This window comes from Neovison vison, chromosome 1 (genome assembly GCF_020171115.1).
Source record: "Neovison vison isolate M4711 chromosome 1, ASM_NN_V1, whole genome shotgun sequence".
Classification (NCBI taxonomy): Eukaryota; Metazoa; Chordata; class Mammalia; order Carnivora; family Mustelidae; genus Neogale; species Neogale vison.
In genome coordinates, this window is record NC_058091.1 from 109,720,740 (window position 1) to 109,746,677 (window position 25,938).

Below are 25,938 nucleotides of genomic sequence, written 5' to 3' on the forward strand. Positions count from 1 at the left end.
TATAGTATCATATCATCTGCAACAAGTGATAATTTGACTTCTTCTTTGCCGATTTGGATGACTTTACTTTCTTTTTGTTGTCTGATTGCTGAGGCTAGGACTTCTAGTACTATGTTGAATAGCAGTGGAGATAATGGACATCCTGATGTGTTCCCGATCTTAGCAGAAAAGCTCAGTTTTTCTCCATTGAGAATGATATTTGTGGTGGGTTTTTCATAGATAGCTTTGTTGATATTGAGGTATGTACCTTCTATCCCTACACTTTGAAGAGTTTTGATCAGGAAAGGATGCTGTACTTTGTCAAATGCTTTTTCAGCATCTATTGAGAGTATCATATGGTTCTTGTTCTTTCTTTTATTAATGTATTGTATCACATTGATTGCTTTGAGGATGTTGAATCAACCTTGCAGCCCTGGAATAAATCCCACTTGGCTGTGGTGAATAATCCTTTTGATGTACTGTTGGATCCTATTGGCTAGTATTTTGGTGAGAATTTTTGCATCTGTGTTCATCAAGGATATTAGTCTGTAATTCTCTTTTTTGATGGGATCTTTGTCTGGTTTTGGGATCAAGGTAATGCTGGCCTCATAAAATGAGTTTGGAAGTTATCCTTCCATTTGTATTTTTTTTGGAACAGTTTCAGGAGCATAAGAATTAATTCTTCTTTAAAGGTTTGGTAGAATTTCCCTGGGAAGCTGTCTGTCCTGGACTCTTGTTCCTTGGGAGATTTTGGATTACTGCTTCAATATCCTTACTGGTTATGGGTCTGTTCAGGTTTTCTATTTCTTCCTGGTTCAGTTGTGGTAGTTTATATGTCTCTAGGAATGCATCCATTTCTGACAGATTGTCAAATTTGCTGGCATAGAGTTGCTCATAGTATGTTTTTATAATTGTTTGTATTTCTTTGGTGTTGGTTGTGATTTCTCTTCTTTTATTCTTGATTTTATTTATTTGAGTCCTTTCTCTTTTATTTTTGATAAGTCTAGACAGGGGCTTATCAATCTTATTAATTCTTTCAAAGAACCAGCTCCTAGTTTTGTTGATTTGTTCTATTGTTTTTTGTTTCTATTTCATTGATTTCTGCTCTGATCTTTATGATTTCTCTTCTCCTATTGGGTTTAGTCTTTCTTTGTTGTTCTTTCTCCAGCTCCTTTAGGTGTAGGGTTAGGTTGTGTATTTGAGACCTTTCATATTTCTTGAGAAAGGCTTGTACCGCTATATATTTTCCCTCAGGACTGCCTTTGTTGTGTCCCACAGATTTTGAACCATTTTGTTTTCATTATCATTTGTTTCCATGATTTTTTTCAATTCTTCTTTAATTTCCCAGTTGACCCATTCATTCTTTAGAAGGATGCTGTTTAGTCTCCATGCATTTGGGTTCTTTCCAAACTTCCTCTTGTGGTTGAGTTCTAGTTTCAGAGCATTGTGGTCTGAAAATATGCAGGGAGTGATCCCAATCTTTTGATACCGGTTGAGTCCTGATTTAGGATCGAGGATGTGATCTATTCTGGAGAATGTTCCATATGCACTAGAGAAGAATATGTATTCTGTTGCTTTGGGATAAAATGTTCTGAATATATCTGTGATGTCCATCTGGTCCAGTGTGTTGTTTAAGGCCTTTATTTCCTTGTTGATCTTTTGCTTGGATGATATGTCCATTTCACTGAGGAGAGTGTTAAAGCCCCCTAATAAGTATGTATTATTGATGATGTGTTTCTTTGATTTTGTTATTAATTGGTTTATATAGTTGGCTGCTCCCATGTTAGGGGCATAGATATTTAAAATTGTTAGATCTTCTTGTTGGACAGACCCTTTGAGTATGATATAGTGTCCTTCCTCATCTCTTATTATAGTCTTTGGCTTAAAATCTAATTGATCTGATATAAGGATTGCCACCTCTGCTTTCTTCTGATGTCCATTAGCATTGTAAATTGTTTTCCAACCCCTCACTTTAAGTCTGGAGGTGACTTTGGGTCTAAAATGAGTCTCTTGTAGGCAGCATATTGATGGGTTTTGTTTTTTTATTCATTCTGATACCCTGTGTCTTTTGATTAGGGCATTTAGCCCATTTACATTCAGAGTAACTTTTGAGAGATATGAATTTAGTGTCATTGTATTGCCTATAAGGTGACTATTACTGTATATTGGCTCTATTCTTTTCTGATCTACTACTTTTAGGCTCTTTCTTTGCTTAGAGGACCCCTTTCAATATTTCCTATAGAGCTAGTTTGGTGTTTGCAAATTCTTTTAGTTTTTGTTTGTCTTGGAAGCTTTTTATCTCTCCTTCTATTTTCAATGATAGCTTAGCTGGGTATAGTATTCTTGGCTGCATGTTTTTCTTGTTTAGTGCTCTGAATATATCATGCCAGTTATTTCTGGCCTGCCAGATCTCTGTGGATAAGTCTGCCATCAGTCTAATATTTTTACCATTGTATGTTACAGACTTCTTGTCCCGGGCTGCCTTCAGGATTTTCTCTTTGTCACTAAGACTTGTAAATTTTACTATTAGGTGACGGACCTCTTCTTATTGATTTTGAGGGGGGTTCTCTGCACCTCCTGGATTTTGATGCTTGTTCCCTTTGCTATATTAGGGAAGTTCTCTACAATAATTCTCTCCAATATACCTTCTGCTCCCCTCTCTTTCTTCTTCTTCTGGAATCCCAATTATTCTAATGTTCTTTCATCATATGGTATCACTTATCTCTCTAATTTTCCCCTCGTGGTCCAGTAGTTGTTTGTCTCTCTTTTATTCAGCTTCTTTATTCTCTGTCATTTGGTCTTCTATATTAGTAATTCTTTCTCCTGCCTCATTTATCCTAGCAATAAGAGCCTCTGTTTTTTATTGCACCTCATTAATAGCTTTTTTTTTTTAATTTTAACTTGGTTAGACTTTAGTTTTTTATTTCTTCAGAAAGGGCTTTTATTTTTCCAAACAGGGTTTCTCTAATATCTTCCATGCCTTTTTGAAGCCTAGCTAGCATCTTGAGAATCATCATTCTGAACTCTAGGTCTGACATATTACTAATGTCTCTATTGATTAGGTCCCTGTCCTTTGGTACTGTCTCTTTTTCTTTTCTTTGTGGTGAGTTTTTCAGTCTTGTCATTTTATTCAGATAAGAATATATGAAGGAGTGAATAAAATACTAAAAGTGTGGCAGGGACCCCAGGAAAATATGCTTTAACCAAATCAGAGGAGACCCCAAATCGTGGGGGGGAAGAAAGGAGGTAAAAAGAAGCTCAGAAAAAAAAAGAAATTTAAAAAGCAAAAAATAAAGAAAAATATAAAAAAGAAAATATATATATTAGACTGCTGAATAGAACAGAACCCCCCACTTAATTTTGGGAGTCTTTTGGTCTCTTAGAAGAAACTACCTCCCCAAAATTTTAAAGAAGGAAGGAAAAAAAAAATACACACACACACACACACATACACACACTCACACACACAATAAAGGTAAACATGATGAAGGGATGGAATAAGACTATAGATGGAATAAGACTAAGATGATTTTTTTTTTATTTCTAAAAAAGGAGTTGATAAGTTGGTTGGGAGAATAAAGAAAAAGAAAGTGGGGAGATTTTGCTGTCTGGAGACTAGAACAAAGACCTGTGCTAGATTTAGGGTATATTTTGATCTATTAGAAGAAGTTGTATCCCAAATTTTTTTTAGAAGAAGAAACCCTATATGTATACAAAATATAAAGTTAGATACAATGAAGGATAAAATATGAGTATAACAATGAAGGTTCATTTTTTTTTTTAATGAAAGGTATTGTTGAGATAAACTAGTTAAAAAATGTTGAAAGAGGAAAGAGGAAAAGTTAAAAAAAAATTTAGCTTAAGAAAAAAATAAAATTAAAAAAAATAATTAACTTTGCAAGACTAAAGAATCATGGGGAGAAAGCCATGAATTCCATGCTTTGCTTTCTCCTCCTCTGGAATTCAGCTGTTCTCCTTGGTCAGTGAACTTGATCTTGGCTGGATTTCTTGCTGATCTTCTGGGGGAGGGGCCTTTTATAGTGATTTTCAAGTGTCTTTGCCTGTGGCGGAATTTCACTGCCCTTACCAATGACCGGGCTAAGTAATCTGCTCACGTCAACTTTTGGGAGCTTTTGTTCCCTGAACGCTTTCTGTAGAGTTCTGGAGGATGGAATGAAAATGAAGGGCTCCCAATCTCCGGCCCAGAGGAGCCAAGAGCTCGGGGCCCCTCTCCTCAATGTGACCTTTGAGAAAAGCACTCAATAACTCCCATCTCCCTGGCCTCTGCCCACACTCCCAGCTCACCCAGCCTGTGACCAAGTATCTCTGGAACACAGCCCCACCTACAATCTCCAAACCCAGCAGATCCCTGTGCTCTTTCAGGACAGTCTCCCTCGATCTTGTGGGATCCCTATGCACAGAGCAGTGGTCTGATTGTGCCAAGGATCACAGTTTAAGGTAACCTGGAGTTGAAAGCTCACTCCTCAGCTCCGTCTAGCCAACTTCCCTGCTCTAATACCTGCGAGCTCTGTGACACTCAGACAACACCCAATCCTTCTGTGACCCCACAGAACCTGAGACCATGCTGTCCCCATATGGGCTTCACCTCAGCTTAGCCTCTAGAGTGAGGTCCCTCAGTGGAGCAGACTTATAAATGTTCTGATTTTGTTCTCCATTGCTCCACTGCTTGCTGGGAGCTGGCCCCTCCCCCCACAGTCTATCTTCACTTTGGATTCACTTCTCCGCAGGTCCTACCTTTAAGAAAGTGGTCGATTTTTTGTTTCTAGAATTGGTGCTCTTCTTCTCTTCAATCTCCTGTAGGATTTGTAAGTGTTTGGAATGGTTTGATAAACTATCTAGCTGATCTCCTGCTACCTGATATCATCTCAGACTGCTACTTCTCTGCCATCTTGACTCCTCCCCAGAAAATTACTTTTCTTTTTAAAAACTATGAATGTAAATGTATATGTGTTCTCAGAAAACCTTAAAACATGTTTTTCTAAAAAATTCAGGCAATAGGTGTCCATCAACAGATGAACAGATAAAGAAGATATGGTATATATGTGTATGTGTGTGTGTGTGTATGTATAATTTCAACCATATCATTGCAAATGGCAAAATTTCTTTTTTGATAATATTCCTATATATATATACATGTATATATACGTATATATATACATGTATACATATGTGTATGTATGTATATACACATGTATACATACATATGTATGTATGGCTGCATAATATTCCTATATATATATATATATGTATATATATAGATACACACACACACACACACACACACACAATAGGAATATTATGCAGCCATCAAAAAAGAAATTTTGCCATTTGCAATGATATGGTTGAAACTATATATATATATATATATATATATATATGCACACACACACACACAAAAATAATATATGTTAATAAAAAGAAAATCCAGGAAAAATCTTTGATCATAAGAATCCTGAGTAAAAATAGTACAATTCTGTATTAACTACTTTATTGTCTATTTTTAGGCTAAATAAAGTAAAAAAAAATCAAATGAAACCTACTTTTTTCTCTTCTTGTTTGTATCTGTTAGCACACTATATACTCCTTTTCATGTCTTAGCCTACCAAAAATGGACTGACCTTTTTTGTGTGTCACGTATTCCACATCTATAACATCAAGAGTATAGAACAAATGAAATAGATGTGGTTGAAGGTTAAGAAAAGTTTCACATTTCAGTACACCTATAATAAGGTATTAGTTTATATATAACTGGTGGTCTTAAAAGTACAGTTTGTCCTTTTTAGTGTCATAAACCTGGGACAACATCTACTAATGTCAAAATGCTGTGATGTCTCAAAATAACTAGAGAACTTCACTTTTGGAATGCCTCCAGGTCACATTAAAACCTAATAAACAGATTCTTTTCACTTTAGATATAATTTGTCAACAGTACTAGTATGTATGTTGACATCACCTCAACAAATTACTTTTGAAAAATGTTTCCTTCTTTGCAAAAACCAAATTTAACCCCAGAGAAACAGCAACTCATATATATCTTTTTTTTTTTTCTGAGAAAGAGAAAGAGCAGATGGGAGTGGTCAGAGAGAGACAGACAGAGAGAGAGAATCCCAAGCAGCCTTCACCCTCAACATGGAGTCCAAAGTGGAGCTTGATCGCATAACCTAGAGTTGTAATGCTTAACCAATTGAGCCACCCAGGCACCCCACAATTCATATACATCTTAAGCAAAAGCAGTATCTGCAGCTTATGTGGCTACTTTGAGAGATATAAGGTAATACCTGTTCAGAGACATAAATCTGAATTGGTTTAAAGTAAGCCATCCTAAAAATCAGTCTTAGAGATTATATTTTGAAATATGACATAAAATCAAAGGGGAATAAGACATATCTTTGGGTAGTAAAAAAGGAAGTCTAATAAATATGTGGCCAAATAATTTAGATTGCTCTTTAGAAAGCACCCAAAAACCTGGGAGGCAGTAGAATCCAGTGATCCTGGGAGAGCAGAGTATGAGGCCAGGCTCCCTGGTTCTGACACATTTTAGATGATGACTTGGACAAGTTACCCAGTCTTCATATGCCTCAGTTTCCTTTTTTATAAGATTTTATTTATTTTTTTGAGAGAGAGAGCATGAGTGAGAGGGGAGGTGCTGAGGGGGAAGCAGACTCCCCACGGTTCAGGAGCCCCATGTGGGTCTTGATCCCAGGACCCTGAGATCATCATCTGAACCAAAGATAGCTGCTTAACCGACTAAGCCATCCAGGTGCCCCAATATGCCCAAGTTTCCTTATCTGTACAATTGATATGATGATAGCACCTATTTTACTGTTAGAAATATTTAAGTTAATAATTAAAGTATTTATATGTGCTTATATAAGAGCAGTTCCTGGCATAAGGGTAAATCTTAACATGTAGTAAGTACTTAGCAGATAAACAAAATAGAGACTTGAACTCATGCCCAGGAAGTGCTGCTCATAGGCAGAGATATAATTTCTCCAGCAGCCTGTGTGCCTATTAAGTGAGAGGATTGGATTTGTTGAGTCCTATTCCAATTAACCATCTTAAGAGTCTTAAAATGTACATTAAAATGAGATTAGAAAGCAAGGAATCAAGACACAGAAAATTAGAACTGTTTTTTATATGCTAGTCCTTTAGAAAGAGAAGAAGCCTATTATTCAAGAAAAAGACAACTCTTACTACTCCTGAATATATACAAATAAGCAACCCTTAAAAAAGAAAATAAATTAGGACTTTAATTTAAAATTACCAAATGAGAACTATAACTAGCTCATAAGAAGAAAACTACATGAATTACCATGAGTAAATGTATGCTGGTATCGATGTTGCCAAGCTCTACACGTTAAATTTCTAGGCATAAATATATTCAGGAAAATGGCCCGTTAATATAAATATAACACTTTGCTTTTTTTTTCTAATAACTGTGACACTATATTAAACATTATGACTATTAGGAATTGAGCTAATAATGTCACTTTTATTTATTATAATTATCTTATCTACTATTGGCACTAACCACTAGGAATCCAATTTATTATCTCATATTAATTCAGATTCTTGGTAGCAAAATATAGAAATCAATTAGATAACACAAGCAGAACAGAGTTTCAAAGATTCAAAGATTGATTTGAGTAGCCCATTAAGTTGATGGAAAAGTGACTGAAGTGCTAGTGTAGAGAACAGGACACTGAAAAATCAGAGAGGGAAGTGAAGCATCCACAAGCCTAGATACTAGTTACCACCCCTGCTCAGGGGCAACCATGGACCTTTTGGACACTGGATGGCAGTGTTGCCACCGCAGAAGTAAACTGAACTTCCCTTGTTTCATTGTGACTCTCATTGATGAGTCAAAGCTTCAGGCTGGTGTATTGGATGTGCCAGTTCTAGGTTATGGACTCTGATCCAGCTCTTAAGGGTTACATATAGAAAGTGTCTGAACTTTCCAACATCACTATGGAAGGCAGAGCACTTCTGTTGTACTCCAGATGCAGAAGTTTAAAGGCAGCATCCCAAACCAGTAAATACCCACCAGCACCACGATAAGACAAATGAAAGAGCATATATTCTGAAGATATATAAGTGGTTTGCATTCCAAATGGAGAATTACTACCTACATGGTAATTTAGGTGTACTAAAGTTTTATGGCTATTATTTTTCCCACTGGAAGACACCCGGGTAAACATACTGCACATCATGTGAGAGTATGTTGTGAGAATTAAATGAGATAATTTATCTATAAAGTGCAAGACTCACAGAAGTCACCTAATGCATGTATTTAACATCCCCAATCTATTTTTTTTTTACTTTAAAAAAAAAGTGCTTGATATTGAGAATTTTACATCTGCAACCGGTACTGAAACTTTCTGTTTTACATCTTTGGTTGACATTAATAAAGCACTTCAAGCTGGTGTGGGTGGATATTCCTTCCTGTTGAAAGAGAACAAAACCTTCAACAGGGAGCAGCTGGAGACAAACATTGGAGAGAGGAAAAGCAGAAAGTGTTGCATGGCTTAATCATTTAAATCACAGATTAAGTCAACATAATAGCAGAGAAAATGCAGAGAATTTAAAATGTGTGACTATAATGGCAAGCACACAGGGTCTTTTCACTGGGATCAACAGAGGAAATGAACAAAATGAACACAATTTCATATCTCCTGAGAAAGAAATAAAAGGATTCATAAGCAAATGTTTTATTTTACCCTATAAATTTATTAAAATTTCCTTTACATGCAAAGCCCTTATGCAACAGAATATAAGCATTAACTGCATAAAAAAATAAGTAATAAAATCTATTAATTATTCAACTTTCTTGAGATTGCACCATGCATGCATCCAAATTAATCTGATTGAAAAAGACCTTTTTTTCCCCTCTCTCCTATCATTGAAAAATTAAAACAGAAAACAAAAGGTAAAAGCTTCAGGGAATTTTATATTTTCCTCAAAAAAATAAAACCTTGAGTAAGAAATCAGTTACCATCACATTAGACAACTGAAAAATGGGTTGAAGACAATTTTTTTTTTTTTTTTAAAGAGAGATCACAAGCAGGCAGAGAGGCAGGCAGAGAGGGAGGAAGCAGGCTCCCTGCCAAGCAGAGAGCCCGACGTGGGGCTCGATCCCAGGACCTGAGATCATGACCCGAGCCGAAGGCAGAGGCTTTAACCCACTGAGCCACCCGGCGCCCCTGAAGACAATATTTTGAAACTGAATTTTTCAAGTGCCACTGATTCCACTGTATAAAAAAATGTAGTAATGTTAAATTTTTGGTTGGTGCTACCACAGGCTAATATGACTTTAATGTTTTCAAGTTAATGGTTGAAAGGATCACAGGCTCCCCATCTGTCAACAGGATGTCAAGCTTCATATAATAATGACTGTCTTATACCTTGTTGATCTAAGAATTTAATCTAAACCTCTTTTCTCCCTAGCTAATTAATGTGGTAAAGAACAGAGATGGCTCTGGAGAGAAACTTTTGCCTTACATTACAGGAGGTGTTATCGCTACTTCAAAATTAATTGCCCCTTCAGTATTTTTTTAAAGTTTATTTACGAATGTGTGAATTTATGTGTTTATTAATTGTTTATATCCTCCTCATTCTAGCAGTGATATAGGAGTTTGCCTTACAAGGCAACATGATTAGAAATTTTATGGAAGTTAGTGCATGCTACCACTGTTTGAGATATTTTTAAGAGATAATGGTTGTCAGTTTCATAACTGTTATTTGTCAGCAGTGTTATAAGTGTTAAGTGATAATTTCATTTTTTTAACTTAAGGATAGAGACTACTTTTTTTTTTTTTCTGCCCCCACAGCTTCAGTTGAGCAAAACCTCAAAATGCTCAGGTCCATGGAAGATCTGAGTTTGTGGTATATAGTAATACCAGGAGAAATCTTCCAGAGAACATCATCGACCCCATGATATGATCCAAATGAAAATTCACACAGTGTATCTTAAAGGAGAAGAAAGCATGGGATTATGTCTGTGATTTTAGGACTCCCAAATTCTGAATGGAATGCCTACTATAAGAGATAGATAGAACAATAAACACTGATTATGACAAGCCTGTAGATTACATTTTTGGGGGGATAAACCTCAAAATCAAAAACCTAATAACTCTTGACTTACATTCCACATTTTGTTTTGTTGGGTCCTGATGTCAATAAATGTGGTGCTCTTGACTTTTTACCTTCTTTTTCTCTACTACAACTTTGGCTTATCAGAATAGGATAGAAAGGGCGTGCCTGGGTGGCTCAGTGGGTTAAAGCCTCTACCTTCAGCTCAGGTCTTGATCCCAGGGTCCTGGGATTGAGCCCTGCCATCAGGCTCTCTGCTCAGCAGGGAGCCTGCTTCCTCTCTCTGCCTGCCTCTCTGCCTACTTGTGATCTCTGTCAAGTAAATAACTTTAAAAAATCTTAAAAAAAGAGAATAGGATAGAAAAAGACATAAGCACATGCATCTTTAGCATAGTGCTCTATTTATTTATAATTTCTTAAATATTTATGATCTTGAGCAGATGTTAATTGAAAAGTTATTACTAAAATCTTTTCTATCTGAGGCACATAGGAATAGTTTAACAAAGCTAACAGTAACAATATTTTCTGTTAACTTTGTATAAACTTGTTATAAATCATAGTTGTCCTTATTGAAATTAAAATTTAGAAGGAACACCTTCAATTTCATTTTATAAAGAAGTTTAACATTGATATCAAACAATATAATTTCACACACTAAAATAATAGATCTCACTTTTGAAAACTGATGAAAATAACATACAATGAACCCGATTTATTACATGAAGTCACATGCAATTGAATATTAAGAAATCAATTATTGTGGGACACCTGGTTGTCTTAGTCCATTAAATGTCTAACTCGATTTTGGCTCAGGTCATGATCTCAAGGTCCTCAAGGTCATGATCTCAAGGTCCTGAGATCAAGCTGAGTCAGGCTTCTTGCTCAGTGGGGAGTCTGCTTAAGATTTTTTCCCTCCTCCTTTCCCCCTATTCTTATGTTCTCTCTCTGAAATAAATAAGGCCTAAAAAAAAAAAAAAGAGAAAATCATTGTAATGTATCATATGATAGACCTAAGGGAAAAAAATCACATGGTCATCCCCATATATACCCAAAAACTTTTTGAAAAAATTGACAAAATCCTATTTAAACAAATTTTAAAAATGCATATTTAGTCGACATTAAAATAACATAGTAAAATATGTATATGTGCTTGCGTGCATAGAAGCCCTAAATTCAGCATTTGACATAAGACAGAAATTCTAAGGTCATTTATGCTAATGTCAAGAAAAGATATGATTGACAACTATAACTAACAATATTTTGGACATACCAGCAAATGTAATCAACCAAAACAAATAGAATCATAAAAATTAAAAAATATATAAAAATTATCCCTATGAAAAATGCAAGACAGATTTTATAAATAAGGTAATTTAATAAAACAGGATATAAAATTAACACAAATATTAATAACCTTTAGAGGTACACACAATACCCAGCTAAGTAAGATTCCATAAGACAATTGATCTGACTTGTTCAATGCCATGGAAAAAAGGAAGATATACTGTCCTAGATGGATATAAAGATACCATTTAAAATAACAAGTGATGAATCACTAAATTCTACTCTTGAAACCAATGTTACACTATATGTTAACCTGAATTTAAATAAAAACAAAGCATTTTTTTAATTTAAAAAATAAATATGTAAAAATTAAAAAAAAATTTAAAATGGGGGGGAGGGTGCTTGGGTGGCTCATTTGGTTAAGAGACCAGCTCTTGATTCTGCCTCAGGTCATGATCTCAGGATCCTGAGATCCTGTTAGCTATCACTAACAAAAGAAAATGGCTCTTTAAATGAAGAGAAAAAGACCTACAATAGAAAGAAACTGCTATGAGATGGATCACAGGTCAAAAAAGTCTCTTAAAAATATATGGGGAGGGTATGTGATATTGTGAGTGCTGTGAAATGTGTAAGCCTGACAATTCACAGACCTATACTCCTGGGACAAATAATACATTATATGTTAATAAAAATAAATAATAAAAAATATGAAAATGTAATAATTTTTAAAATATCATGTCATTTCTTATTAGATTTATCAAAAGTTGGAAAGCATTCTCTGCTGGTGGGGCTATGGGGAAAACTTTACTCTTAGAATAAAACCAAAGGGCTATAACAGAATAGATAACAAACTTATATAAATATTTATCCATTGATCTAGGAATTCTATTTTCAGAAATGCAGCCCCAACATACAAGGTAAAAATGTGAAAATCTTTATGCAGAAGGTTATTAATTGTGGCATTATTTGTTAATAAAAGAATAGAAAGAACTTTACTAACTATGAGAGATATGGCTCAGTTGGTTAAGTGCCTGCCTTTGGTTCAGGTCATGATCCTGGAGTCCCAGGTTCAAGTCCTGTGTTGGTCTCCCTGCTCAGCAGGGTCTGCTTCTCCCTCTGATCTTTCCCCCTCATGTTCTCACTCTCTCACTCTCTCAAATAAATTAATTAATTAATCTTAAAAAAGAACAGGGACTCCTCGGTGGGTTAAGCCTCTGCCTTTGGCTCAGGTCATGATATCAGGGTCCTAGGATTGAGTCCCCATTGGGCTCTCTGCTTGGGAAGGAGCCTGCTTCCTCCTCTCTCTGCCTGCTTCTCTGCGTAATTGTGATCTCTCTCTGTCAAATAAATAAATAAAATTTAAAAAATATATTTAAAAAAGAACACACTTAATTAGAATGGTGAATTCTATTGAGTAGTCTTACTGGGTAATATTGGCAAGAAGATCCTGAGATCTCAGTTGTCAGCATCACAGCTCAAGTACAAGTATACACCTTAGGTCTTCTTCTAAGCAGCAAGATTATAAAAAGAGCACATGATAGTGCCTGGAAGTAATTCTTTGAATTAGTGGAGAACACAAGGGAGTGTTAAAATTACCAGACGATATCTTCAACTGAGTATCAGGAATCAATGTCCCAGTAACTGCATATTTCAACAGGTCATTCTGAGTACATTCTATACTTTCCAGAGGTCTTTCGGAATCCACATGTTTGCTCACAGTAGCAACACTGATAATGTTTCTTATTGTAGCTCCCCCCCTTGCTCATTTCACTTTCCTGTTTCCTTCACTCCTGTTCCCTTAGATTACCTACCAAATAAACTATCTGAACCCAAGGTCATTGGCTCAAATTCTGAATGTTGCTAAAACAAACTGAAATAACAGGAAATGTTAGAATGCAAGGATCAGGCCATAATTACCCAAATGTACTTACATTTTTACCTTCACTTAAATTTAATACCAAATGCTTGTGTGGCATAGTATACACTTCATAGCAATATCAGTGAAGGGTTCCTGCCCAATCCACTCCTCCCAAACAAATTATAATCAAGCCTATAGAGCTAATCATCCTGTTAAAGCAATATAAGCAAGAAGCCATAATTTATTACGATTGGAGATTCCATAAGACAATTGGTCTGACTTGTTCAATGCCATGGAAAAAAGGAAGATATACTGTCCTAGATTGAAAGAAATTTTAGAAACGTGATAACCAAATTCAATAAGTGATTCTTAGTTGTGTTCTGATTCAAACAGTCTATAATAAAAAGACATTTCTGAAAGAAGAGGGTGTCTTAATCTGTTTAGCATGCTATAACAAAGTATCACAGACTGACTAGTTTATACGCAATAAAAATTTACTTGTTACAGTTCTAACAATATAAAAAATGCTCCTCTCTTCAAAGAATTAATTAATGGTAATTTTAAAGAATTATAAGGGCTGAGAATTAAGTGGAATAAGAAATATTAAAAAGATTAAATTAGGTGGAGCTGGAGAACTGGTAGATTTTATGTAAGCTGATTAAGCAAAGGCAGTTTCAGAGATAATTTGAACTGAAATCTGAAAGGTGATAAAACAATCAAGTGAAAATCTGGTGGGAGAATATTCAAAAGAAAAGACAACCAGAAAGAAGTTCCTAAAATGGAAGCAAGTTTAGTCTGTTCCAAAAATATGCTGTCCACCAGAAATATAATGCAAAACATATTAGTAATTTTACATTTGCTAGAAGCCACACTAAAAAAGTAAAAATAAAGTAGCTAAATTACAATTGACATTTAATTTTTCTTAATTTTATCTAACACAGCAAAAATAATATTTGTGAATGTTATCAATGAAAAAATAATGAGCTTGTTTACATTAATTTTTATACTGACTTTGAAATATGGTTTGTATTTTATATTAACAGAAAAAATTTAATTTAAATTAGAATATGTAAATATGGTGATCATATTTAAAGTGATCAATAGTCACTTGTGACTAATAGGTACCACATGGGATAATACAGTTCTAAAGACTAAAGGAAGACCACAGTCTCTGGAAGGTATCTAAAGAAAAGAATGGATCAAGGTGATTTTGTGGGAGAAATCCCACACACAAGAAAGACCTTCGTTTACACATGTAGGAAAGATGTCAAGGATGAGAGTAAAAAGAAATGAACAGCACGGGTCCAGTAGGAGGGTGCTGATGCCTGTGAGTCATTTTAATGAAGTGTCAGGAATGAATGCTGTACCACAGTGAACTGAAGTTGACAATGTAGAGGAAAAACAGCTTTTAAAACAAATTTTGCATTAGAATGACAATGCAATAAGTCAGTTGGTAACCAGAGTGGGAGGAAGGGACAAAAGAAATAGTCTTTTTAAAAAATGATAATAATACCCATTTCATAGTATTTAGAATATTCAGTACCATACTTACCTTTTCAAAATGCCATAAAAGATACTATAAAATATCTTATTCTGAGACTAATTTATAAATTTTGCTCCTTAGTCAAGATTTCCATTAAACAGAGATAAATACATGCTTTAGTGAAAAGCACCAGGGTGTGAACTATGAAAATCCAGGGAAAATTAATTTCTCTGAGTAGTGATTTTATTTTCTTATAAAATGGGGCTGGTTAGTATACGCAAGATATTAGATGTGATGATGTTTTTTCAATTGTACAGAAACTTCCATGAAATACTGAAGTATTCACTTATAAGTACATACAAGATGTTAGATTTGAAGATGTTTTGTTAATTGTACAGAAATTTCCCTGAAATACAGAAGTACGAAAACTAAGCATAAAAGCTACACTTCGTCACTACACTATGGATCAAGTAATAGAAAATAAGAATAATAATAGAACTAGTGACAACATGTACAGTATTTTAAGTCACTGTATACAGATATTTTAGACAAGCTATCTAATATGATATTTTATTAACAGCTCACTAAAATGGTAATAAAACTACACAATTCCATTAGGACACTCCCATTATCATCGCCAAGCTACTTGTGAAATAACTTACCAAATCAGCCTTGGAACAGCATCTTGTACAGACAAGTTTTGGCCATTACTCTGTCAGTGAATATCGAGAAAATATGCTGCATATTGAAACTTATGCTATTGATGGTCAGGATACTGTTTAGGGAAAGTATGTAAATGTGTAAGCCTCTATACCTTCAAAGAAACTAGGTCAGAGTAATGGGTAATTTCTGCTTTTGAAATTACTATCAAGTTTGAGAGATGTAGAATTCTAATAAATACAGTGGGAAATATTGTTATCAATTGTTTATTTTACAAAAACAAAATAAAATGTTAATCTGAAACTAATTGTCACATTGATATTGACTTAGAAATTTTGCATCTGGGAATTTACTATAGGCAAATAATCACTGATATAGAAACATTTAGGTGCAGATTGTAAATGGCTGTATTCTTCACATTGGGGAAACACATATAAATATCTATTATTAGTAACTAATAAGGAATATGGATTTTAAGATTAGACCACTTGGGTTCAAATATTGGTTCTGACAATTGTTGGCTATATGATTTTTTACCATACATGTCATCTTCCTGTGCCTCAGGATCCCCAGTCATAAAATGAGAGATGGTTGTGAGTATTAAAAAGTGTCTGGACCATAGAAAGTATTCAGTAAAGGCAGTCTCCCATTGTTATCCCTTACCATACTGGGTCATGAAGTGGAAAATAATGAAGGCAATGTTAAAAATAAGCCTGCACATAACAACTAAATGCAAGGTAAAATCCCAGACTGGACTTAGAAACAACAAAAAAGAATATTAGTGAGAAAAACTGGTGTATCTAAAACCTAAACCTGCTAAAATCTAAAGAAAGCTTATGGTTTATTTAATGTTATTAGTCAATAATAATTCATTAGTTTTAATAACCTTACTGTGGCTATACAAGATGCAAACATCAGAGGAAGCTGGTTGAAGTACATATGGAGATTTTCTGTAATATTTCTGCAACTTTTCAATAAGTCAGGTATTTTTTAGAAACAGAAAGTTATTTAAATCTTATGTAAAAATACATAATGTTACGGAAATATGCTCATGATATAGATTTGTGGAAATATTTTATTTGTTCATAGAGAGAGAGTGTGAGCAGAAAGAGGGGCAGAGAAGGGAGAGAATCTTAAGGAGATTCAAACACAGAGCCTGAGGCAGAGCTTGATCTCCTGACCCTGAGATCATGACATGAGAAAAAATCAAGAGGTGGATGCCCAACGGACTGAGCTACCCAGGTGCTCTGCTCATATACATTTTTTTAAGTAAATTGTGCAAGTTTATAGAATACATACAGGATGGTGCTGTTTTTGTTTAAAAAATAAATCTATGATTAAAAAGCCAAAAATAGGGGCACCTGGATGGCTCAGTGGGTTAAAGCCTTTGCCTTCCCCTCAAGTCATGATCTCCGGGTCCTGGGATTAAGCCCCACATAGGGCTCTCTGCTCAATAGGGACCCTGCTTCCCCCTCTCTCTCTCTGCCTGCCTCTCTGCCTACTTGTGATCTCTGTCTGTCAAATAAATAAATAAAATCTTTAAAAAAATAAATAAAAAATTAAAAATCCAGAAATAGACCAATTATTCTATAGAATAATTAGGGCAATATGTTCTTATTCTCTTGATAGTATAGAAATGTGAGTAATTTTTAAATTCCTTTGTCCATATTTTCTAAGTTTGAAAAATGATTTTCTATAAGTAAAAAGTTGATACCAAGAAGTATTTTTTTTTAACTTACAAGATAACTCTTTCATGAATTCAGTATAATAATTTGTTTTCAATTGTGTTCCAATCAGATTTAATTAGCTCATATAGATAGCTTTTTGAGCTAAAACTAAAATTTAGTGAACAAAATTTTATAATTTAATTTTATTTTATGTTTCTTTTATCATTTTGTTTTATATTCTAAGTTTCTATTTGAAGAATTTGAGTCATTAATTAAATTCTTTAAACATTAAAAAACATGGATATCTAAAATATGTAAAAGATTCAGTGTTAATTAAAATCTAATAAATAGAAACATATCAAGATTTCAGTAATTATTGTTGGAAAATATCAAACATAAACTTATTCATTTAGTTGATTTTCTTTTAAAGTTAAAAGTCTAAATAAGTTCCGTTAAGAACAATATGTTTTGACACAAACACTGACAACTAATAACGTTTTTATACATCAGATTATCCTGGAAGAGATGATTCAAAAAATGAATAAAATAATCTCTACTTATAAATAACTTTAATATGACAGATTTGCATGTAAACAGAGAGCTATAAAAGAGGCAAGAGGTAGGAAATGATTCATTCTCTCTATCTTGTAGGGGAATCAGAGGGAATTTCATAACATGACAACTGAGTTGAATTTTGAAGTATAGGTTAAAGTTCTTAGGAAAGACAAATAGAGTTGCATTGTAGGCAGAGATCATAACATCCATAAATTCACAAACAATAGAGTACATGAATCATTTAGGAGTTCTTTTAGCTACATGTAACAGAAAGTTTGACTAACAGGAATTTAAATCATGAGGTTATTCATTATCTGCATAAAGAAATATAAGCAGTTATACAGGTGGTTCAACAACTCCTCAAATTTAATGTGTTGGGTTAGTTTATTTATTATTGTTCTAATATTCCTGTCATGGTTGTAAGATGGCTACCATAACTCCAGACATCATATCCATTTTGTAGAAACTTCAGTAAAGTTCCAGTTAAGTGTATTAGACACATCTGAATGATATTGTTATTTTTAGGTTCAAAAGACTCTAGGAATAAAAATAACTTTTTTTCAGCCTCTTTAATAAATAATAGCCAAGAGTAAAGAGGAATAAAATTGTTCAGAGCACTTCAAAGCACTTGCCAACAGTGCATTAAGGAAAATTAAATATAACAGCATTGCTGGGCAATAAACTATAAAGAAAAGAGTATCAGAGGATGATGCTAGTGAGCAAAAATTTCAGAATTTGAGAGAAACTTGAACTTTGCTTAAGATCGGGGTTGGTCAAAAAGGAACTTAAAATAGTATCAAATACAATTTTTCAGAAATTTACTAAGGTGTTAGTGTCAAGAATGAAAAGTAAGTCAGAGATATCAAAGATTTTCTAAATAAATGGAAAGTTATTCCATCTCCATGGATAGGATGGCTTAAAGAAGACTTAATAATATTAAGATGTCAGTTCTTCCAAATTGATCCATAGATTCAATGTAAGCCCAATGAAAATCTTAATAAGTTACTTTGTGGATATTGACAAATTGACTTAAATGTTTATGAAAGGAAAAAGGTCCAAAATAGCCATCAAAATATTAAGGAAGGAGAACAAAGTGAGAGGAATGACACTGCCTGACTTCAAAATTTACTATAAAGCTATAGTAATCCAGAAAGAGTGGTATTGGTAAAAGAATAGGCAAGCGGATCAGTAGAACAGAGTAAAAAGCACAGAAATTGACTTACACAAATATTGTCAACTCATTTTTGACAAGCAAAGGCATTCAAATGGAAAATGGTAACATTTTTAACAAATGTTGCTGGAACAGGTGGGCATCCACATGCAAAAATTAAATCTAGACACTGACCTTACTTCTTTCATGATAACTAATTCCAAATGGATCATAGACTTAGCTGTAAATTGCAAAACTATAGAACTGCTAAATATAAAATTGTTTGACAATATTGGGTTTGGCAATTTTCTTTAAGACCACATATCAGGGGCGCCTGGGTGCCTCAGTGGGTTAAGCCGCTGCCTTCGGCTCAGGTCATGATCTCAGGGTCCTGGGATCGAGTCCCGCATCGGGCTCTCTGCTCAGCAGGGAGCCTGCTTCCTCCTCTCTCTCTGCCTGCCTCTCTGCCTACTTATGATCTCTCTCTGTCAAATAAATAAATAAAATCTTTTAAAAAATAAATAAAAAAACAAACCACATATCAGCATAGCAATTGTGATGAACTTATTCTTTGGGGGCAGGGAACATTTGTTGTTTTTATATTTATTTATTTAATTTTAATTTCATTATAATTATAGCAATTTGCTTTTAAATACAACTCCAAGAGCAGGATCCACTAAAGAAACAACTGACAGATAGAACTTCACTAAAAGAAAAACTTCTCTTTAAACTAGTGTTAACAAAATGAAAGGACTAGTCACAAACTGTGAGTAAATATCTGAAAAAGGACTTGTATCCAAAATATGCAAAGAACTTTTAAAATTCAGCAATAAGAAAACAAACAATAAAAAGTGGGTAAAGATCTTAACAAATACCTCATGAAAGAAGATAGTCAATGATCATATGAAATGATGCTCAGTATCATATCCCATTAGGGAATTAAAACAACAAGGAGATACTACTATATACCTACTGGAGTGGCTAATATTCAAAGCACTGACATCACCAGGTGCTAATGAAGATATGGCACAGTAGCAATTTTCATACACTGCCAGTGGAAACCAAATGGCACAACCAATGTGGAAGGCAACTTGGTAGTTTTTAAGAAAACGAAACATACTATTACCATAGGATCTAACAATCACACCCCTAAGCATTTATCCAAATGAGCTGAAAACTTATATTCATATAAACTTTGAATTCAAACATTTATAGAAGCTTCACTGATACTTGCCAAAACTTGGAAACAACAAAAATGTCCTTCTTTGGTTTTGGACAAACGGGTACATCTGTATACAGTAGAATATTTTTCAATGTCAAAACAAAATAAAACAAAAATGAACAAGAATATTTGCTATAAAGCTACAGAATTACAAAGAAGAATCATTAAATATATATCAATAGGTGAAAAAAGCCAATCTGAAAAGGCTACATACTGTATGATTTCAAGTATACAACATCCTAGAAAAGGCAAAACTACAGAGATAGTAGAAAAAGTCACCGGTTGCCAGGGCCTGGGAATAAAGGGAGAGATGAATAGATAAAGCACAGTGGATTTTTAGGGCAGCAAGATTATTCATTATGATACTTGTAATTTAGATAAATGATATGCATTTGCCAAAACAAAAACCAAAAACTAATCAATGCAAAGAGTAAACACTAATGTAAACCATATAGTTTAGCTAATAATAACATATCAATATTGGTTCATAAGTTTTATCTGTGTGTCACACCAATGCAAGATGTTACTAATATGGGAAACTGTGGGGTGGAAGGGGTAGAGTATGGGAACTCTGTACTTCTGGTCAATTTCCTTGTAACTCTAAAACCAAAAAAACAAAGTTCACTAAATTAAAAAAAAAATTGCAAGACTGAAGGCCATGATAGCAGTTGAGAATACTAATGTAAATTAAGAACTAATAATAATAAGGTTCAGAATAGGACAAAGGTAATAGAAATGGAGAAAGGGGAATGACTTGGGAGATACTTACAGGTGTGATCACTTAGGTTCAGATTGGATCATAGAGGTCCGGGCCAATGAAGGAAAGGGAAGATCTAGACTAACTCATAATTTTGACTTGGGTGCCTGGATGATATCCATCAGGATAGGAAAGAGCAGATTATGGTAGAGAACAATAATGATTTCATCTTTGAGCTTCTTGAATTATAGATGATAGAAGCAAAAATGAAGGTGTTGTGTAAAAATAATATAACTGAAAATTTAAAAATTAAAGATGTTTTCTTGTCAAAGTTTTGGGGGAACTGTATTTTTAAAATAGACTTTCCCTCTTCACTAATATTTTATATTCAAAAAACCAGCTGCAGAATAGATTAAGAAAAGAAGTTTTTAAAATCGGCTTAGACCATACTAATGAGAACAAAAGTTAAAGGGGACTGGATAAAAAGAGTCAGACATTGTGAAAGAGCAATACTAAGCATTATTTCCAAATTATTAGGCAATCTGATTTTGCAGAACACCTACAGTGGAAGGAAACTGACTTAGATATGAAAGCACTACAAATTCCTTAGTGTGAGATGCTTCAATTGTGTCTCTGAAAATATTTTGATTTCTTTGTGTAAGTGCTACTGCATATCATTGCCTCTAAATACACACTTACAACACTCTGAAAATTGAGCTGGTAATTTAGATAGCATATCACAACAAGTGTAGCAAAGCAGGAGAATATTAAATGGTATGCAAATGGATTCATGAATATGAATAGCATCTGATCTACAGATACTGTCACAACATTATAAAATCAAAAATAGGATTTTATTATAAAGACCAAAATTTTGTGGAATAAATTAAAAGTGGCTAACTATCCATAGGATTCCAGCTTCTTTAAAGACAGTCATGCTCCTATGCATTATTCTTAAATGGGAGAATGAAGAGTATGCTGAGTAAGGACTGATAGAGCTGTAGGAGTTAAAATTAAATTATTAGTGGGCATCAACCTAGGAGGTTTCTATACCTTATCAAAAACAGAAATTATTATTATTAAACTAAATAAGTATTTTATATTCTCTAGAATAGTTTAATAGTAATAATAGTGGGGCGCCTGGGTGGCTCAGTGGGTTGAAGCCTCTGCCTTCGGCTCAGGTCATGATCCCAGACTCCTGGGATCGAGCCCCACGTCGGGCTCTCTGCTCCGCAGGGAGCCTGCTTTCTCCCCTCTCTCTCTGCCTGCCTCACTGCTACTTGTGCTACTTGTGATTTCTCTCTCTCTGGCAAAAAAAAAAAAAAAAAAAGTAATAATAGTAATAATTTCTAATATTTTTATAGTGATCTGTTTGTTACAAAGTACTGTCATAGAAAAGTGTCACAACTATTTGAATTGTATAATGTAAGCAGAACAGTTAGTAATACCTTTATTTATAGATAAGTAAATCGTGTTTCAGAGAATTTAAGAAAGTTATTTCAATCAAAATCTACATTGAGGGGGCGCCTGGGTGGCTCAGTGGGTTAAAGCCTCTGCCTTCTGCTCAGGTCATGATTCCGGGGTCCTGGGATGCAGCCCCCGCATTGGGCTCTCTGCTCAGTGGGGAGCCTGCTTCCTCCTCTCTCTCTGCCTGCCTCTCTGCCTACTTGTGATCTCTGTCTGTCAAATAAATAAATAAAATCTTAAAAAAAAAAAAATCTACATTGAGTCCCAAACCTGGTGACTAAAACTTAGGACATTTTAGATCAGCTGAGTTTCTTAGTTTCTTAGAGTCTGCCAGAGATGCAACATGTGGTTGTCCTTTAGGTTTTGTTTATTTTTTGTTTCACTTTACACTAAGAAATCTCTCTAATCATCTGAAAGAGAGCAAACCACTTTCGAGTCCTTAAAGGAGATTCTTTTTGAAGAAGGAATATAGACATCCTTGAGGCACCGAGGAGCAATGCCCAAGGAGAAGTGAGAAGGCACTCCATAATCTGAAAAAATGGGTTGCAATACCATTTGTGTAAAGAAAATGTGAAAGGGGAGGTATGCAGAGTTTCTAGTACATGCTATGAGTGAACTTACCTGCAGCCCTGGCTGAGCATTCTGGACGGAGTTGGCTTACATTAAAGCAAGATTGCACAAATAAGTATAAAGTTTTGTAATTATTTTAGTGGCATCAACCGAGGAGGTTTCTATACCTTCTCAAAAACAGATTTTACAACTAGTATAAGGGAACACAGGATCATACCATCCCCTAATTCATTGATTACTTAAAATAATAATTTTGTGAATTTTTTTATTAAAATATAATGAAATCATAGAATTCTAATTTAAATATATGTAAATTGTTATGTAAATGTCATATACCTAATATCGGCATCACTCCCATGTGCTTTGATTAGATGAACTCTCTATGGATCTGTTCTTTTGCATCCTCTCATCTTCTTCTATGTGTTTTCTATGGGAAGTTTTATCCATTCCTTTTACTGAAATTACCACCTATCGGCTGAATATCATAAATCTTTTTCCTAAAACTGAGACACAAAATACTACTGTCCCCTGGACATATTTACCACATCATGTCAGCCACAAATTTAGGATTATCTACTTTTCCTTTTTGTCTCTCTTCCTCCACTTCCGATTGGTCATTAATTTCAATGCATTCCTCATCACACTACAGACTACACACACATACAGACTGGTTGGTTCTCGAAGGAAATGTGTTGAGGCCCATTTACCATGAAAAACTACTGTAGGTTTCCTAAGGCCTATGGAAAAAAACAAATATGCATGTGCACACACACAGGAAAAACCCTAAACTCTTAAAAACTGTCAAAGTCTCTGTAGTGATGTGGCTTATCCCACGTTCTTAATTCCCAGCTAGTATACAGGATCCTTATTCTCTCTGCTTCCACTATTCTGAACTCCTCACAGTTCCAAAAATAGATCAACTTTTTGTTTTTCACTTCATGGTAGAGAGGGGTGTGTGTGTGTGTGTGTGTGTGTGTGTGTGTGTTCCTGCATAGGAGGAACATATTTTCTTCAAGTAGGAGGGCCCTTTATTCCTTGTTCATCAAGAAATTTTCTACTCCACTTTTGAGACTCTGGGCAATTGTTACCTTACTTTCTAGGGAAAGCCTTTTTATTTCTCCCTTTTTGTGCTGTAGCTGTTCTTTGTATATAACCCTATTATAGCACCTCCCAAATGCTATTGTCTTTGTTGATGGGCCTAAAGAAGCCTGCTTTCATGGTTTTCAGATAGTAACACTGAAAACAGTAACTAAAATAGAGCCATGCTCCTTGAGTTTCATAAGGAATTTGATGAAGCTATTTTAACGAGAAAACATTTTAAATCTGTATGAATAACAAATTATTTAACATTCAGTTTTTAGAATTGACAAGATACATGCAAAACGGCAGTTGAAGGCCATTCCTGCATCTCATCTCATCCTTGTATCTAGATGGGAGAGGGTCAGATGCGTGAAAACGGCTGAGTTAAACAGGACACATCAAAATGACTTGCTTGAAAAACAAAACTGCATGACAAATAAATTGAGAGATGTTTAGAAAAGCAAAGTTAGGGATATCAGACCCTGTACCTCTAAATAACTATAAAGATTACCACGACATGACAAATATATAGGTATATAGATAGCTTTAATATATCTATTATTTAACATTGCTTTCCAAAGATAGCCCTGATACGCTTTCTAATATACTTAAATATTTTCTATCCGAACATGGGCAAACTAGACCTCCAGAATTTACCAGAATGGAATAAAAAGGAAACAAAAAATCCAGAATTGTCAGCTAAAACAAGTCTCGAGAAGCATTTCTCAAACTTCTCTTTTTTATTATTACCCTCCTAAGGAGGCTTGTTAGACATTTTATTTTAATCCTTACCATGAATTTTAATGCCACAGATACAGTGTGTATGTTTATATATTTTCTTTATACCAGTGCTTTATACATAAAAATAATAAGATATTTTCACCTTCCCCAAGAGGGTGGTATTGCCTCTGCTGAGAATGTATACTTGGAAAAAAGGTCAGAAATAATACTCATTTTAGAACTCTGGCCCAACCATGAACACAATGTAAACTTTTTTCCTTGTTTCCTTTAGCATAATGAGACAAACAGAAACTTTGTGAAATAGGCCTGGGATCCCCACACTACAGAGTAGCTATCAGTCTCCAGGGGCCTCTCCTATCCCTGGAAGTCAAGATTTCCCTTGAGAATTTTTCTGTATTGCTCTTTTCGCAAACTGAAACTTCTCTGGAGAATATGGACCAGAGTGAATAATAATGGTTTCTGCTACACTTGAAAGGAGGGTCTCAAGTGTCTGCTTTCTCAATACGGATATCATGGGGGCCAAGGGCAGGCTGCCCCCAAATATGTCACTTTGTTATATTGATTATTTGAAAGAAAAGTTACTTAAACAGCCAGTGCAAGGACATTCCTCTGTATCCGTGAAAGCAGAAAACAAATTTCCCATATGAAAGATATCCTTGCTATACTAAGTAAAAAGACATCCTTATCACCAGAGATAGAAAATTTAAAGCCAAGAAAACTGTACACGTATACTTTGTTACCTTTTTTCTAATCTACTGTCACAGCCCAAATTCCACTTAGAATTTCTTACTAATCAGAAATCTTAAACATCTATTTTCTTCATCTTGTCAATTCCTCACAAATTTATTGTCTTTGTCAAAAATGTATATAAACTTCCTGCCTGGGTCATTTCTTTAGGTCTCAATTTTATTTTTGGGTCCCTATGCACATGTAATAAAGCTCTGTGTTTTTTTCTCTGGTTAATCTGTCTCATGTAAATATAATTCTTAGTCGAGATGGAAGACTTGAAGAGTAATAGAAGTATTTTTCCTTCCCTTCAATGTCCTGGGGCTTGAATAGTAACGCTGCTCCTCCAAAATTAAGGCCTGGACATTTATCTGTCTTTAGGTAGGGAAGTGGAGAAAATACAGAATGACTATCCATACCAAAAAGAAATAATGGGAAGGAATCTATACCAAGGTTTTAGATTATTTGTATAAATACAGGAGGGCTGACTTTTAAGCAAAAACCTCTTGAAGTTTTTCTCAGAGCTATAGGAGTCTCAATTCATTCACCTTAAGGACATGCAAACAAAAACAAACAAATCCTCATCAGTTCATACTAAAACAAACCTGTGACCCAATAATTCATTTTTTTAAAAAATTAAATATTTGGTTATTTGTGCATGAGAGAGAAAGAGAGCAAGTGTGGTGGGA